This window comes from Oenanthe melanoleuca, chromosome 6 (genome assembly GCF_029582105.1).
Source record: "Oenanthe melanoleuca isolate GR-GAL-2019-014 chromosome 6, OMel1.0, whole genome shotgun sequence".
Taxonomy (NCBI): Eukaryota; Metazoa; Chordata; class Aves; order Passeriformes; family Muscicapidae; genus Oenanthe; species Oenanthe melanoleuca.
The window spans coordinates 1,019,063-1,036,705 of NC_079340.1; the positions used below are offsets into that span (position 1 = coordinate 1,019,063).

Consider the following 17,643-nt stretch of genomic DNA (forward strand, 5'->3'; position numbering starts at 1 on the left):
TTCCCCAGGATGATGTTAGTCAGGGATGCTCAGCTGCTGGCTAAATTTGGGATGCATGGACTTGATCCCAGCATAGCCTGAACTGGAGCTGGAATGTGCCAGTTTGTTGTACCAATTATTCCAATCTGTTATTCCTTCTCATCCTGCCTGACTCCTCTGTCCCAGCCCTGCTGAAATACTTATGCTGGTAATGCTCCTCCATCAATAAATAGAGAAGAACATAAAGGCAAGAAATAATCTAAATTTATAGGGAGGCTGCGTTTCAGACCATGGAAATCACCCTTGGCAAAGGGTAACTGTGATTATTCCATATAGTCCAGCCACAGCAGGAAACACTGTTCACTTCTGAAAAGAGCAGTTGCTGAAACTGTTTTATCTCAGAGCTGGTCACTGAGAAGTGACATTATTTTTGATGTCAAGGAGCTTGACCCTGAAGTGACAGAATCTGTCCTCCCCCCTCCGACTGTCTCAGGGCACATCACTGCTTTGAAAACATCTGCAAGGGTAAGACAGTGCTGAATTCTCAGGGCCTGACACAGCATTGTCCATCGTGCTGGTTGCTGTGCATCTCCTTTGGCTCTCTGGGAATAATATCCTAGAAGCAAAGTCATGTCTGGGCTTAAACTGCCTGTTTGGTGAGATGGATGTTGTTGGTTGGCAGAGTGGTGCTTCCAGAGACTGGTGTCCTTCAGCTCCCTGGCATTAAATGTGTTCCCAGTGTGGAGGATCTGTGCCATGTGCTCCCCTTGCTGGGGATGGGATTAGCAGGTATTCCTGTCAAAGTTCACATGATCAACCAAATTATTCATCTGTACCTGAAAACATTTGGGGAAAGGTGGATAAAGGAATCACTCAGGGCACTTTAACAGAAGTGACCCAGTTTGATTGTCCTTCTCCCCCACTGATTTCTGGGCTGCCTGAAAGTGATGTCACCTATTGTGGCTACATTCCAGATAGTTCATACAGATGTTGTTTGGCCTGGTGGTTTAGGAGCCTTTTCTTTCAAACTCTGCAGGGTGACACAGTAAAAGCAAGTTTTCATCTCTTTTCTGCTTCAGGAACTGTCATGAGACATTTAGGATACATCCTGGGTCATTTCATGAGGGGATTTGTAATATTCCCTAGAACCTTATAATAAAAAGGGATATTTATTAACAATTTGATGTCTCAACTACTGTATTTTTTGCACCTGACAGAGGAATTGCTTGGGGTCATGTCCACAGCTTTGATGGACACAACACCTACTTGTTCCTGTCTTGTGCTTTGCCAGCTGCATAATTCCATATGCTGAAGCATCCCAATGACTGTAAATACCTGTTTTGCTTCTGTGAGAAAATCAGTGCTGTGATCCCTGAAAGTTAATGCCCTGCAGACCTCTCTGCAGAAAACAATTTGTTAGTAGAGCACTTTAATTTTTTTTAATTTGTTTTTTAATGTTTTCTATTTTTCTCTGGTCTTTGTACATTGATTCTTCTCATTGTACAGGTGGAATGTTCTGTTACTGTTCCAATAGTGAGTTTTAATTATCTTTTATATTCTGTCAAGTGGATGAGAGAGATTAAGAGTGTGATTTGGGAAATTTGCCATCTTGGTATGAAGTCTTAATTTGAATGGCACAGTGCATTTGTGCCAGTAGGGAAAATGTACCCTGAATAAAACAGGTGCTACCATCATTCTGTGCATTTTACTGCAGCTTAGGTGTGAAGGAGCTGCAGAAGCACTGAAGTGTGAAGTGTTCAGGCTCTCTTAGCCTTGAGCAAATTAAAAATCTTGGCATTGAAATTGAGCTGGAAAGTCCACCCCAGCTGAGAGGTTGCTTTTTGCGTTTTTTCTTGTAATTTTATTTCAAAATTTCTTTCGAATTTGAACATAAATCATGAGTTTTAAAACTGTTCAAATAGGACTATGAATATCAGGATTTTGATTGGGAAGGGTAAAGGAGCATTTCTGCGATACAGGGGAGTGGAGTTCCTCACTAGGGCCATAATTGAGCCTCAACTATAAATGTCATTAAACAATGAAACAAAACAGAGTTTTTACTTCAGCTTTTTTTCCCAGCTGCTCCTTTGCGGCACCTTCTGTGTCTTCCCTGTGCTGATCCCTCAGCTTGGTAAAGGGAGTTTCCCTCCAGTTCTCAACTGCTTCAATGCTCTTCTTTATGAAGAGTAAGAAACATCATGATCTGTTAATTCCCTTATTGCCCAAAATTTATCAGTCAAAAATACTGCAACCAGTCAAATTTGTCTGTAATTTCTCAAGTGGTCTTAAGAGCAGGCCTATGTAGATATGTGTAATAATACTAAATAAATACAGGGCTATATCAGCCTGGGCCCACAAGTGGAGGGTATTTCCATAGGAAGTAGTGGCAAGATCATTCCTAGGCTGAAAAAACTGACTGGAATTTCAACATTGTGGCAGAAAGAGACACAGAAGTGATTGATGGTCCTCAGTCTGCTGTAAGACAAAAATGATTTTTTTTTTAAGGAAAAAAGGCATGAAGTGATATCATTCAACTTCTGTGAGCACGAGCGCTTAGGCATGATGTGATGCTGAAGGACCCTTCACTCTGAGAGATGAAGGCACAAGGAGGCCTCTTTAATGGGAGCCTGAGAGACTCTGATTGCAAATAAAGCCTGAATTTTTAATAGTTATGCTGAAATAACCGCTGCCAGAATTCACCAAATGATGATGTGCTGCTTCCCCCACCAGTGGCCATCGTAAAAAATTAAGGTGTTCACTGCCTGCATCTTCCTCATTCCCAGTGGATAACAGGAAGAAAATCTGTCCCCAGTGCTCTCAAAAAGTTAATCCAAGTTGGTCATAATAAGAAATTCTGCTTTAACACATGGGTATCTCTGTGAGAAATAGGGAAAAAAAAAACCAAACAACTAAGTAGATCTGTTCATCAGCAGTTACAGCAGGAGAGGTTTCCCAACATGCTCCATCTAGGTTATGATTCTTTTCAAACTGAGTGTGTAGATCTTGCTTGAGTCCTTACAATCAAGTAGTTAAGGCATTAATTTTTTTGTATTTAGAGCAACAACAGGATATAATATTAACATCTTAAAGTACTTGTGACAGAGACAAATTGGAAGTTTCTGTTTGTATGAAATTGACCCTCTTTTCTCCCAGGCACTATGAGGGAAGATGGGCAGTGATCTCCCCTTACCGCACGTTCCTTTATTGGAATCACAGAATATCCTGAGTTGGAAGGGACCCAGGGATCATTGATTTCCAGCGTCTGTAAATGTGACATTACCATCAAATCATGTAGAAGGAAAGCTCTTTTTCATTCCTTGCAACCCAAGTCAAGGGATCAATAAACCATGAAGTTGCTTGAGAGATGAGGGTATGTTTATAGGACAGGAATAGAAATAGAAAATATGCATGTATGAGAGGCAGGCAGTGGGGTTTTTTATGTTAATTGAAATGCAATGAATTTCAATTGCTATTTACATTTGAGCCTTCATTGTCCTGCACTTCAGACTGGTTCTTCATCTCTGTTACCATATGACATTATTCATGATATGGCTTGGACACCCTCTCTTATTAGCACTGCAAGTGATTCCTGTTCTTTTCTCTCCCTCTGTCAGTGCAGGGTGAGAAACAGGCCTGGCAATATTGCAAAATCCCAGAATGATTTGGGTAGGAAGGAACTTTAAAGCTTATTTGATTCCAACCCCCTGCCATGGGCAGACACCTTCCACTATCCCAGGCTGCTCAGGGAATGAGCAAGATAAAATCTTTGTAGAACTGGTTTTAAAAAAATCTGAATTAATCTTGTGCATACTTGGTGTAGTAACAGCTTGAACAGGCAATTGACAGAGAGGTGCTTTCATTTCAAAGAAATGAGTACATGTTTTGAAGGGAATGCTTGCACTAATCATGAATTTAGCATAGGTAAATACACAGATAGAAGTTGTGTGGGGTTATTACAATTTCCCTTTCATCAAGACATTCCAACCAAGAAGTCAGAAGGAAAAGAACAAAGGAAAGAAATGGCACAATTACCAGTTAATTTAAAGTAACTAAAGTGTATTAGGCCCAGTCAAATGAACCATTTAATTTTTGTTCCTTCTTGTTTGTAATCTCATAAGTATGAGTCATTGAAAAGCCAATCTGGCTTGGTACAGTGCGTGCTGTTTTATAGTCCTTGCTCCTTGCCAGCATAAGCATTTCCTTGTTAATGTTTCACATCTGTTCTTTGTAATTCAGTGATTATGTGCAGGCCTCTGAGTCCTCCTTGTTTGTTTTAAAAGGACAGCAGGAAGCTTCACTTGCGTGAGATTAAATCAATGTCTGTGATTTATTGAAATTTGGGTGTCCTGGGCTGCCTCTCTGCTGCTTTGAGTAAATGAATATTTTTAGCAGAAGATGAAAATGGGGATGGTTGGAGAAAAGTCACAATCTGTAGCTGGAATCAGCTGAACATTTCAGAATTGAGTTGGCAAGTAGCTGTTGGAGATTTATACAGCTCCCTTATCAGTCACACTCAGGCTTCTTGCAAGCATTTCTAGTGGTTTTTGTTTTATCCAGTATTCAGGGAACAAGGTTCCTTCTGTGGGGATCTATATCCACACAGAAGCAGGGTATTCATGTCCAAACAAGAATATCAGTGTTAATAGAAATCCTCCTTACAGCTGATGTTATTGGCCATTCAGAAATATATAAAGTGAAGGCATCCTGTAGTTTAGGTGACTGATTGCATATAATACGTGCTGGTTTTGCACATACGACATTTGGTGAGGAGGGAAGAAGCCACCCACGGAAATTATTTTTCTGAGAGGAGCTGCTACGAGCTTCCTCCATGTCTGACAAAAACCAATCAGTGATTAGTATTGAGAACTGACAACCTGTTAAACCACTGAGAAAGCTGAACATGCCTCTGTGAACACACATGTTAAAAACAAACAAGGCTGGGAAAAGCTCTCTTGCTTTCTGGCCTTTGCAGAGAGAAGTTCTTCCCCGTCCTGGCCCAGTGGCCGGGCAGGGCAGGGCAGGGGAGGGGAGGCTGAGGCTGGGCCGGGCCATGGCTGCTAACATCTTACCAACATTAAACCCTGCCTTGCTGCCAGCCCGGGCAGAGCTGGGATCCACCGGGCCCCGGGAGCAGCTACGGGCTGGGCCAGGTCCCCTTTGCCATGGCCCAGCAGGGGCCGGGCACCAGCGACTGCAGGCAGGGGAGGAGGGGAAGGCCATCAGCCCCTGGCCTGTTCTAGCCTGGCTGCTGAGATCCCGGCTCCCCCACATGGCAGCTGCTGAAGAATTCTCCATCATAAACAGCTCCCACCACCTGGCGGGGATCCTATGACCATCTGAAGGCCTCAGGCAAGATATTAACTCTCTCACTGCACAGATGAGACTTGCAGACCTTCAGTTCTCTCCCGAGTGAGAGGTAAGGACAAGGTAAAGACGTGTAGAGGAACAACATGAAGATACCAAGGTCTATAAAGAAGAAAGTCAGGTCCCAGATGGGAGGAGAAATGGAGGAGATGCCTTAGGCTGAAATTCTCTTGTAAGCCATGGTGATGGACTGTGATATATTGAATATCCCTATAAATTGTTGAAAAAAGCATAGGGGGATGGAGGATTCAAACTGTACACATGAGCAAAGGCGTCCATGCTGAACAAGCAGATGTTGAAGTAGCTGTGATCCCATAATTTGCACAGAGAGAAAAGAGTGATGAAGGCCGTTGCCCCCAGGGAAAGAAGTTCTCTGTTCCCAGAGATGGAGATGATCTCAGAGATAGATGAAGAGAACCCTTGCTTCTGAACAGCTCATCCTTAAAAGTGTACCCCATTAGCTAAAGATTGAACCCTCGAAAACAGTTGTGGAGAAAGCCGTGGGTCGAGGGGAGGGGCTTTTACACAGTGATCAGATTTCAGTTCTCCCAGGCAGCGTATTCGCTGTGACATTGAAGCCACGAGAGAACTGTTTCCTTGTGAAGATGTGTCCATGGCATGGCAAGAGAGACTCCTTTCCCTAAGTGAACTGGAGAAAAACTATTCTAGAGGTAATAAACTGACTAAATTGTTTCTGTACGTTGTCAGTGGGAAAGGAAAGAGGGTGTGGGGGGAGGAGAAGTGTTTTGAAGGTTTTATTCTGATTCTTATTATTCTTTTGGTCCAGTTAATAAAGCTCTTTATACCTTTAAAGTTTGAGCCTGCTTTGCCTTCTTTCTAATCTTATCTCACAGCAGGAAATGAATAAATAATTCTGGTGGGTGCACTGGCAATTTGGCCAGCACTAAATCCACCACATAAATTGGTGTATTGGCTGGGAAGTCTCAAATTGGTGAACCAAAACCACTACAAATAATATGGAGTATGGGAGGGAAAATGATGAGAAAATAAATTAGTTACCTGGTTTGTAAATACTTTAATATCTTCTGTGTTTCTGAGGTGCTCAAATACACAAAAGGGCAAACATAATCAGATAACTGAATAATTATGAACTGTTTTACTGAAGCACATAATAAGCTTTCAGGTGTTACAGAGGGAGGCTTATTATTTACAGTAGAGTGGAACCAAGAAAAATAAATCTCTTTCTAGAGACAAAGCTTTGCAATTAAAATCTTACATGAGACTGGAGTCTGATTCAGAGCTCCATTAAAGATACCTGGGTAACCTTGGGCAAATTAAACCTCTAGCCTAGAATTTAGATGCTGAGCTATGAGAGGCAGGGATCCTGCAAAGAAAGATCCTACATCCCCATCCAAGCCATCTGTGTTACTCATGGGCTCAGTGTTTGTTCATTCTTACATGCCTGTGTACTGGCCAACCTTTGGTGCTGACTTGCGTGAAGATGCTCTGGCCCAGGGGTTGCTGACAGGATCATGAAATTGTCTTGATTAAAAAAAAAGGTGAGATGTTCCAGTCCTAAAAGAATGTAGAGGGCACCTGGGTGAAGACTGTGATAGGACTGGGGGCAGAGGTCACAGAGGACAGTCTGGGACAACACCAGCCTGGGGCACTGCTGGGTCCAGAGAGTGTCCGAGTGGGATTCACCAGTGCAGTCACAAACCAGTTCTCCAGTTCCCTCCAGTCATAGGGCTGGCCAAGGAAGACCACAAGGCCGAGTGTGAGCTTTTCTTTTCCATTTCCAGTGTTCCTACCCCCACATCTCCAGGAACGCTCCAGCTGCCTCACAGCTACCTTGAGCTCAAGATAAAGGATTCTTCTCTGCTATTTTCCTGCTCTTCTATCACTTTATGGTTCTTCCCTTGGAAAGCAGCATGACAATGAGAGTTTACATCAAACATATAATAAAAATTCTTCAGCAAACTCTCTCAGACTCTACACGCTGTGGCAGCTGGGAAGCCAGAGGTATATCCAGGAGGTCTGGCTTCCACATAAATGTTGAGAGTCTTTTAGGCCCTTGAAAACTCATGATGTCTTGGAGCAAAGTTCCTCTGCCGAATTACAGGCCATGCAGGAAAGTCCACAGCCTTTTGTTTGTCTGGAACTGCTGTAGATGCTCTGATCCAGAGATTGGGCTGTTACTCTTTCCTCTGGGTGTGCCATGCCTCTCTCATCCCTCTGTGAGACATCTTCCTTTCCTGACTGGAAGGTCTCAGCTTTCTTTCCCTTCTTGAACCCTTTCTAACTCCCTGATACACTTGTTTAGGTGGGGGAGTCAGAATTATGTGCAACAAGTTTGCACTGTGGATTTTACAAAGAAACACTTGATTTTCATCTTTTTTTTTCTATTTTCTATTCCTTTATATTGCTTTTTAAGTGACTGTCAAGGAGTCTGAACCAATTTCCTCACAGCATTAATAGTTTGCAGCCTCATGTTGTTGTTCCTGCATATCAGCATTCAGCAGGTATCCATCATCTTGTGTGGAAAGCCAGGATGTTCCCCTCAGGTCCATGACTCCACATCTCTTCCTGTTGCCTCCCATCCATCACAGTGATTGCTCAGCTACTGAGACAGGAAGGTCCATCTGCAGATCTCTGCAGGTGGCTCTCAGCATTACTGTCTGGACTTCCTTTGTCTCATCCATGGAATGTCACCTTCCCAGTCTCTCTTTACCCAAAATAATTCTGGCTTTTTGGGCAGGACAGCTCGTGGCTTGGCTGGCCTGGAGCTCCCCAGGTGAGCCTGCCCTGAGCACTCATCTCTCCATCCTACCTTCAGTCCCCATCTCCATAACCAGTTATTTATCCATGCAGACACCCCAACTTTCCTCCAATATTTTTTTTATAAATTGAGGCATTGTTGACTTTTGTGGAGGATCTTAGATGGGAAGCTGATGATGAAAACACATTTCTCCTATTACTGATGCAAAATAAATTTTGATTTAGTGATTATGTCTTCCTTTAAATTATCCTGTATGCCAGGGATATAATAGCTTCTGGTTTATGGTATTTTAAACTCTAATATGGCTTTGATTCCATCATGTTTTTGAGGTTTTATGATTACAATAAAAAGGGTCTTGTAAAATTATTTATATCTGTAATACACATTTCCTTTTACAGAGGGGCTGTTGACATCCTTCACTGTAGAGTTCAGTATTCTCACACAAAACAGATTTAATTTTGTTTCTTATCCAAGTAATCACATTAGATACACAGTGATATCTCTTCATGATATTTAGGGTTTTTTACACCTAAACTGACATTTAGATAGAAAGAATAAATTTACTTGGCTCTTTCTCAATATCTTATGAGAGGCTACATCAGGAATCACATTTAGAGCACTGACATTTCCAGCAACAATATCTGTATTGTAAACCCACTGGATATGTTGACAAAATCAAATTTGGTTAGGAAAATGTGTATGAAAATTATTTACAATAAAAGCAGGGAGAGGGAGGGGCATTAGCACAGCGCTGCCAACCCCACCCCCTCAACAGCTCGGTGAAATCTGGCATTTCCCTGCTGAATTGACTGTGTCAGAGTTAATGCTGGAGAAATGCCAGAACATTATTTGAAGTCTCTCTTTGAATATGGGATGTGGAGGCACCAGGCAGAGGATTCCCTGCAGATGAGGAGCAGAAAAGCTGTCTGTGCAGCAGACAGAGAAATCGGCACTCTTAGCACTGGGATATTTTTAGATTATCTCAACCTGGTGAATAGACTCAATATAGAAGATATTAATTGCTGGTACAGTCAGAAGTACTGAGAAAGTCTAGGTTTGCACCCATATTAATGGAGATTTCAATTATCCTAATTTTGATCATTGCTTCCAGTAAAACTGAAGCTAAATATCACGTTAGACATAAATTCTCTGTGCCTTTGAATCCAGCTGACTTTATAACGTGTTTATGAGCTGACTAAACACCACAACTGTAGGAGGATACTACTTAATCTTTAATTCTTTGTTTACTTCAGAATGTTGACAACTGAACTTAAACCCTTCAAACTTAGCTCAGAATGAGGTGTGTTGAGGGTGTGTCTGCAGGAAATTCTAATATTTATTTTGATCCATTCAACTTGGATTTAAAGTTCCAATAAGAAGAAATATAATAGACAGTTTTATGTCAGTTTGCAAGAGATTAAGTATTTTCAGGGTGGGTTGTTTTTGTTTGTTTGATTGATTGTTTTTCAGGTTTTGGTTTTTTAAATGGAATCCTGGCTCCAGGTTAAACTTTTTCTGGATAAAAGTCAGAAGTAGGCAACATATTCTGAATGTTAAAATGCAATAAAAATTGTGGAGTCCAACTTGGAGATTTCCTTTAAAAACTTTAACTTGCATAACTTTGGTGTTTTATGTTCTGTGTGGAACACAGTACTTTTTACAGAGGAAATACTGAATATACTTGTGCATTTAATGCTGTTCTTGAAAACTTAATTTTTCCTTGTCTTGCTGCTTTTCAGGTGTTCAGTCACAGAGCAAACCAAGTGTATCTGTATTTATGTACACAGGCCATCCCATGGCTCTCTGTGTGCTCTTTGGAAACACTGTCATTTATTGCTGTTTGTGAAGCAGAAAATTGCTGGGGTGTCTGAAGTCCAGCTCTTAATTCTGTTGAGGGGCATGAGGAGAAGTGAGCTGGTCATGCCACTTCAGGGAATGTGGCTGTACAGCTCTGGATTTGGCTGTAAAATTGGTTATGACTCAGCCTGCCTCATCTGTATCTCAAAGTTTTTAATTCATTTCAATATTCTTCAAGGAAAAGTGTGAAATTTCAAAAGCATAAAACAGATGATGTGCAATGGATTTAAATTAAAATACCAGCATATGTTCAGGTGTAGAAGGTATTTAAAACCAGGTGTGCCTGAAAATCCTTTGCCCCTGCCTTGAATAACTTCATAGGCTGACTGGAATTGGTTACTTCTGAATTGCACAGCACCAGTCTAGAGCAAAACCATTGCCATGAAACATTTAAATACCATGACTATCTTGATTATGGAACTGCATTTTCTGCTCTTCCCTGTGAGGGTGGGCAGGCCCTGGCACAGGGTGCCCAGAGAAGCTGTGGCTGCCCCTGGATCCCTGGCAGTGTCCAAGGCCAGGGAGAATGGCACTTGGAGCAACCAGGGATAGTGGAAGGTGTTCCCTGCCCATGGCAGAGGGTGGGAATGGATGGGCTGTAAGGTCTCTCGAACCCAAACACATCTGGAATTCTGTGAAGGGTGAGACTGAGACAGATCCCTTTAACCAGACACAGGGCATTCACATATATTTTGAAAAGCTTAGAAGTATAGGCCTGGCATTCAAATTTCTGGTGGGGCCAAAATTGAACCATTTCCCCACATACAGAGTTTCATAATGTATGATGTGCTCTGAGAGAATTCCAGAAATTTCCAGGTGAAATTTTTGCCTGTAGGATTTCTTTTAAGAAATGTGAAGATTAGGAAGACAATTTCCATGTGTATGAACAGGATTCTACTTCCAGGGAGTAGATCACAAAACTCAGGCCTAGCTTGAAGTTAAAACAGGAGAAATATTGTAAGGGATCTGTCTAATTTCAGCTGCTGCAACCCCCCACTCAACATCATCTCCATTTGGGCAATTATTAACCAGATTATTTCAAAATATGCTAATCCAAGCAAACTGTTTTAGCTGTGGCAACTGAAAATATGCTTCTGCTATATTTAGTTAAAGTATTTTTGTAGTTGCACTGACTGGTGCTGTAAGTCAAGCATTAATTAAATAGATACATTAATTTTTCTGGTTTTGGAGGGGGGTGGTCTGTGGTACAGCAAAGAAAGAACAGATGACAGTAAGGAGAACCTGTAATCTGGAGTTGTTATAAATGGAATCAGTTAAATAAGAAATACAATATGGATTTTGGTCACCTCTGAAGACAAACAGATAATTTGGCATTTTTCTGCTAATGAATCTGTTTATATTAAGATGAAGAAAGCCTTGGCTTGAAGCAGATGCCAGCAGCACTCTGGGAAGGAGATTTCTTGCCAGAACAGAGGCTTGGAGAGGAGAACAAAGAGGAGATGTAGGAACTGACTGTCAGAAAACCCCTCCTGGAGAGGGTTTCTTCCCATGTAGCTGCCACTCTTTATTTGGATTTGGATCCCATCGCCAGGGTCTCTCCTGGTAACGTCCACATTTAATTTCTGAGCAGGACAAAATGGTTTGTTCTGATCTCAGGAAATCTCTTCACAAGGCTCTGTTTCCCTGATCTGAAAACATCCCTGCGTTCCTCCCAAAATGAGGTTCATTCATTGGCATTGGGAAACTTTCATTCCTTCTTACAGTTGATAATGGCTGAGAAAACAAATCAATTAGAGGCTACTGAAGTACTGATTGGTGCAGTTCTGTTACAACTGAATTCCAGAATGTCACCAGGCTTAATGAGATGATTTGTCTCTAACAGTGAAAGGCTGTTTTTGTAATTTAAATCCATTAACCTTTTAATTTAAAATTACTCAAATTATTGTATGTCTTTTCATAGGAAACAGCTTCGTTAATACAATCAACTTTGCATAGGAAAAATAACTTCTGATATTTGGACTGGTTTATTTTGAATATTTTTAGCCAGTTCCCTGCTCTTTGAACCTTGGCAACTCCCACCCTTAAATTTGAGAGTTTTAATGTGGTTTCAGTCGTTTTTAAATTTATGCAGTGCTTTTTCACTGGGAGCACAATTAGGAATTGCTCTAATTAATATGTTCATAAATGTTAATGAACAAGCACATAGTGAAACATTCTATGCTGTATTTACTGAGCATTTACAAAGCACATGTATTTCCCATTTGGGAAACACAGTCTGCAAAGTTTTAAGTATGAAGTATTTTAAGCTAAGAATGGGCATATTTCTATTTTTTCCCCTCGAGTGCTCCAAAGTGATTTTGTTAATTTTTTTTCTCCCTTTTAAAATGAATGACCCTACCTCTGAGTTTTTTCTGATGCTTTACATGATTTCAGCACTCCTTCTTAATTAACTGGAGCCCTTTATGTCCTGGACATGTATTTGATTGAAATAGGAGAGGATGGGACATGCTGTACTTTGATTCTGAATCATAAAGCAATTTGATGGCTTAATTAAGGTCACACCTCTGGATTTAGTTGAGCACCTGAGATTTCTGAACCTCTGCACTTTGTATGCTGCTTAACCTTTTATCTCCTGCCCTAATTTCTTGCTCTGGGATGAGTATTCAAGGATTTACTTGACCACTTGCTTACTGAACCCAAACCCTCGAAGCAAAACCTTGAAGGAGAGGGAAAGATGGGTCATAAAGGGAAGTCTGGTAGGTGTAAACAGGGAAGAAGATAACTTTTTTTAATAAATGCCTTAATATTAGAAGCTCTCTTTCTTCTCACATGCATTAGGTACAGAGTTACTACTCTGGAAAACAGAGGAAAAGTATGTTCACATGTAGATTTGATAGAGAAAATGCCTGGAAATATAATTGAATTTTTCCTTTTTTTTTTTAATATGTTATTTGAATTACAGGAGATTTTCAGGTGCTTCAGTACTGGGTAGGTCTCTGCTTCTCCTAATTTCACCCATTTCATTTATTTTTCTCCCTACATGCAATTTAATAAGGCAACTTGGTTGTCCTGCAATGTGAGATTCACGGTTGGCTTGATCTTGTTTTTCATTTTTCTAATGGATTTTCCTCCCTAATGCTGGTTTTCTCCCCCAGTCCTTGACATATACCGAGGAGCTCTTGCTCACCTCTGAATTCTTTATTAATGTGAGCACAGTGGAGCGGGGGAAGATTGCCAGCGACAGGAGGAACACTGGGCTAAATGTCACTTGTCTGAGAGCAGTTTCTGTGCAATTGGGGCTGCTTTCTCTTTGTCACCACAGGAGGAGAGTGGGGAATATTTGTGATAGAAAGCAAGTCTTGGAGAGCCAGCCTTTGTTTTGGGGAGGAATTTTTCTCTTTGAGCTGCACAGCCTTTGACACCGGGGTGATCCATGTCTGTGTGTGTATGTGTGCTTTCTGTACAAAGGCTGTAATCAAAGAATTCTTTTCAGAAGTTAGGAATCCAAGCATTCAGAAGTTCTGGCTGTACCATTTATTTTATTCTTCCCTCTTTGGTGTTGAGCAGGAGCCTTTTGGAGCTAAGGAGTGATTCCAGATGGTTTCATGATAAATCTGTGCATCAGAGGTGAATTAATTCTGCCTCAGTAACTCCAAAACTGATGTTTCCAACACCTTCACTTCTTACATGTTCTTTTTGTGGGTAACTTTGTTTCAGAAGCTTTAGAAAAGTTCTGGTTTATACTGCTGAAAATCAGGAGCATTTCCTACCTTGGAGCAGGATTAGCTTTCTCCTGAAGTCTTGCTCAATTTCATGAGTATTGTAATTTGAAGCATGTGACCCATGGCTGAGGGATGTTGTGTGTTATCAATGGCTCCAAGTTCCTTCACATCCAAGAGGATTATTATTCTTCAACATCAGGTCCTTACTCTACTCATCCCTGTGACAAAGAATTAAAGAACTTATTTTTTATTAACTCCAGAACATTTATAGTAGTTTTAGAGTATTTGTGGTTCTAATTTGGAAGATGAAGATTTGTTTCAGCCATGATTTCCTGTGTGGTTAAAGGAACTCCAATGTTCTGCCCTGCTTTCTTGCCAGCCAAACTCATCCTATAGGTTGTGTTCCCAAGGCTTTCTTCCATGGCATTGCAGACTTTTTCCTGCAATTTGGACCAAAGCTTTATCTTATTTATCTATGAAAAGTGTTTCTAATTGATTTTTTTTAATGAAGAAAAAATGATTTGCAGACAAGAGCTATTGGTTCAGATCATCTCCTGCTTCTACCTTAGCTGGTGCAGCAGCTTCAACTCTGCTGCTCAGCTCAAGGCTCCTGTGCCTGCTGCAGCCCCCAGGGCTGGTGCTGTGGCTCTGTGCAAATCATCATCTGCCCATTAATTGGATATTAAAAACTAATTCCAGTGGGTTTCACTTAGTTTTTTCCTAGAACCTATTACTGTTGTGAAATGGAAGATTTTCTACTGTTTTAAAGAAATTAAAGCTTGCAATTTTCACAACTTACTGGCCTTTTCATTTGAAAAATAAGCCTTGCACTTTGTATTTTCCTTAGTATTTTTGCAATCTCTTCACAAAATGGTCTTTATTTAAAGTGATCCCTTATTCTGATGAGAACAGGCAAGAAACATTCCTGTTGTGTTTTGTGCATTCTGGTGAATGCTCTTGAACCTCTCTTTAGGATCACTTGGAATTTGCTGAAGGCACATAAGGTTTTAAGCTATAATTAATGAAGAGTAGTATGAGTTGAGGGACTTTTTCCCCCCATCTGAGGACCAGTGCACTGAGCAGGACTCTTCTTCTAGGAAATATTGCAGGAGGGTTTGGAACAAGATGATCTTTAAGGTCCCTTCCAACCTGAAATATTCTGGGGATGGTCTAGGGGATTGGTTCGAACCCAAACCATTCTGGGATTTTTGTAGCTGTTTACTGGCAGTCTAAAATGCCTAGAAAGAGGATGGTGGAGAAGAAGGGCCAAGTCCTTTCTTTGATCTTAAGAGCCACAAATGTTTTGGAAGGCACTTTCCTTGGGATCATTCAGCTTCTCTGTCCCAACCCTCCCAACTGTGTCACATTCCAGGTCTGGTTGTGCCTTCTGACTTGTATCCTCTCTTATCCTGGCTTTCTCTCCCACAGAGCATGGGCTTCTCACTGCCTGCAGCACCACGAGGAACCTGCTGAGTGAGTGCTGGGGGAGGACAACTGAGCTTCTCTAAGATAATGCCCTGGATGCTTCTGCATGGCCATGGAATAAGGTCCAGCTGACAAGCAAGGCTGGGGGAGCTGTGGAAGAAAAGTGCCCAGAGGAGAACAAGGGATACAGTGCAGTCAGCTGGAGGTTTTATTGGAAGCCACACACAGCCAGGGTTGAAAGGTGAGGGGCTTTTTTAAATATAATTTTTGGGGTACTGTTAGATGCAGGGAATACACTTTTTGAATAATAAAGAAAACAATCCAAGAATCACTGAAGCTGGAAAAGCCCTCCAAGCCCGTGGAGTCCAAGCGGTGCCTACAACCCACCTTGTCCCCAGACCAGAGCACTGAGTACCATGTCCAGGTCTTTCTTGGACACCTCCAGGGACGAGGACTTCACAAATGTCCCCCTTCCAATTCCTGACTACCCTTTCCAGGAAAGAATTCCTCCTGATATCCAGCCTTGTGATTTGTCTCTAATATGTATCTTTATTAAAGTTAACCATGGAACTGCACTTGTTAATTTGCTTCAGTTTAGTAAGTTTACCTAAACTTTAATTTTAGGTTGGTTCTGGTGATCAAATGTCCTGGGAATAAAAATTGCTAAGGAGCTGACTCTTACCTGACAGGTTAGAGGTGTAGAGATTGAATGAAATGCTTGAATACTGGAGGCAGACTGGAGTGACAGACAGGATCAGGACAAGATCCTTGTAGGAGGCTGAATAAATACATAAATAATAGATAGATAAACACAGAATGGAAATGGAGAATAAGAATGAAGTTTTCAAAAGTAGATTGAAGATGAGATCAGTTACCACATTACTTAATGTTTTTAAATCATAATTCTACAGAATTCAACAAATGCCACCATGGGGCCAGATAAAAAACTTTTACCTAGGGTTTGCAGGGGATATCCAAACACATGAGAGTAATATTCCCTTCCAGCCTTTTGTTATCTGTTTGCAGCTGATGGAAAGCATCCTTTTCAGGGTTGAAATTGTGGATAAAATTGTAGCTGGCAATTAGTGACAATTAGAAAGAGAGTGTGAATTGTCTTCCATGCATCAGAAACAGAGCTGCTCTTGTTGGGTTTTAAATGGGAAGCATCTGATTTGGGAGACACAGGTTGGGTAATTTTCCAGGTGTGACATTTAAGTATTTGCTCATCACACAGCTGCCTGAAAGGATTCCTGCCCAGTGGGGAATGGGGTTTATTAAATGTTGCAATAGATTTGCAGTTTGTGTTCTTGACATCTCAGCAGTACAACCCAACCTTTTGTGTCATCACCTAAAACTTGATGTAATTAGTGCATAAGATTACTGTACTCACATCTGTTTCCTTTGTCAGCCAGCCTGGTTAATTAACATTTGTGCTGGTGATTCTCAGTGAGATCTCAAAATATATACAAAAAGGCAACATTAAAATAGTTTAATTTTGGTTGTTTTTTTTGTTTTTGTTTTTTTTTAATATATGTTGTTTTAGCACATTCTCTCCTAGCTGATATTCCCACTGCCAATGTGGGTTCCATGGGCCTGGTGAAGTTGAGTTAATAGAGAATAAAATTGCTGTGAGGTGTTTAGGGTGGTACCTGTGCTTTTACAAGTTACAAGGGGTAGTCAGACAATCTGTCAGGAGTAAACTCTCATTTGTGTCAGGAGTGGAACAGCAAAACCTTCCCAGCATCATCAGCTAATGAAAACTTGCACAAAAAATTCCACAGGTCGATCCTGTTGCTTGATAGGTTCCTGTGCTATGTTAGGTGTTATCTAGGCAGAAGATTCCTTTGTTTTTATGGAGACAACAGGTTTACAATCAACCTAGACAGAAGTTTTAAGCTACTTTTTATGTTGCTGTTTAAGAGCATGTCCCAAAATCACCCTCATTTACAAAATCAAATGATGACACAGAAAAATAGAAAATTCAAGCTGAACAGGCTGATCATCATTTATAGTTTATATTTAACTTAATTTTGTAAGGCCTAACTAGGATTAAACTACATCCAGGTCATATTTGTGCAAAATAGCAAACAACACGGAATTCTGACAAGTAATTAACATTTTTCTATTTAGCACTGCATGTGTTGTTCTCTTATAAATTTAAATTGAAAGCAAAATGCTCAGAAATAGGAAAGTTTTAAAATATTTCTTCTATTATAATATGAGCCATCCCAACCAATTCAAGAAATTGTTACAACACAGCTGATCCAGAAAGGTCTTTCACATGGGCCTGTTTTCAATACTGCTCTTATTTACTGCAACCACTACAAATAAAAATGGTACTTCAGAAATTCAGAGCAAACTTTTGGAATAATTATTCTCCCAAGTGTTTTCCAGTGTAGCCTTCCATTATGTATACCACACACAAAAATAAAAACTGAAAAGTAATTATGTTAAAATCAGTTTTAAATCACGTAAATAAAATGTTTTTCTCATGCTGTACTCATCCAAACTCTTTCAAATGCTGGCTGGATTGTGGTGTTCCATCAGCATTAGCTGTGGTTTTCATTCCAGTCCTAGGGGAGGATTGGAGTAGGA

General features: G+C 40.8%; 1 protein-coding gene across 2 annotated transcripts in view; it reads left to right on the forward strand.

Annotated features, from left to right (window-relative positions):
* PCDH15 (protocadherin related 15) overlaps window positions 1-17,643 on the forward strand; it is a 643,053-nt gene that overhangs the window by 106,253 nt on the left and 519,157 nt on the right. The window contains exon 2 of one of the 2 annotated variants that reach the window (XM_056495514.1): window positions 15,052-15,289. The gene's annotated coding sequence lies outside the window, so the exon portion shown is untranslated. Of the gene's footprint in view, window positions 1-15,051; window positions 15,290-17,643 lie in introns of those variants that run through there. The other variant, XM_056495516.1, reaches the window with a different exon arrangement.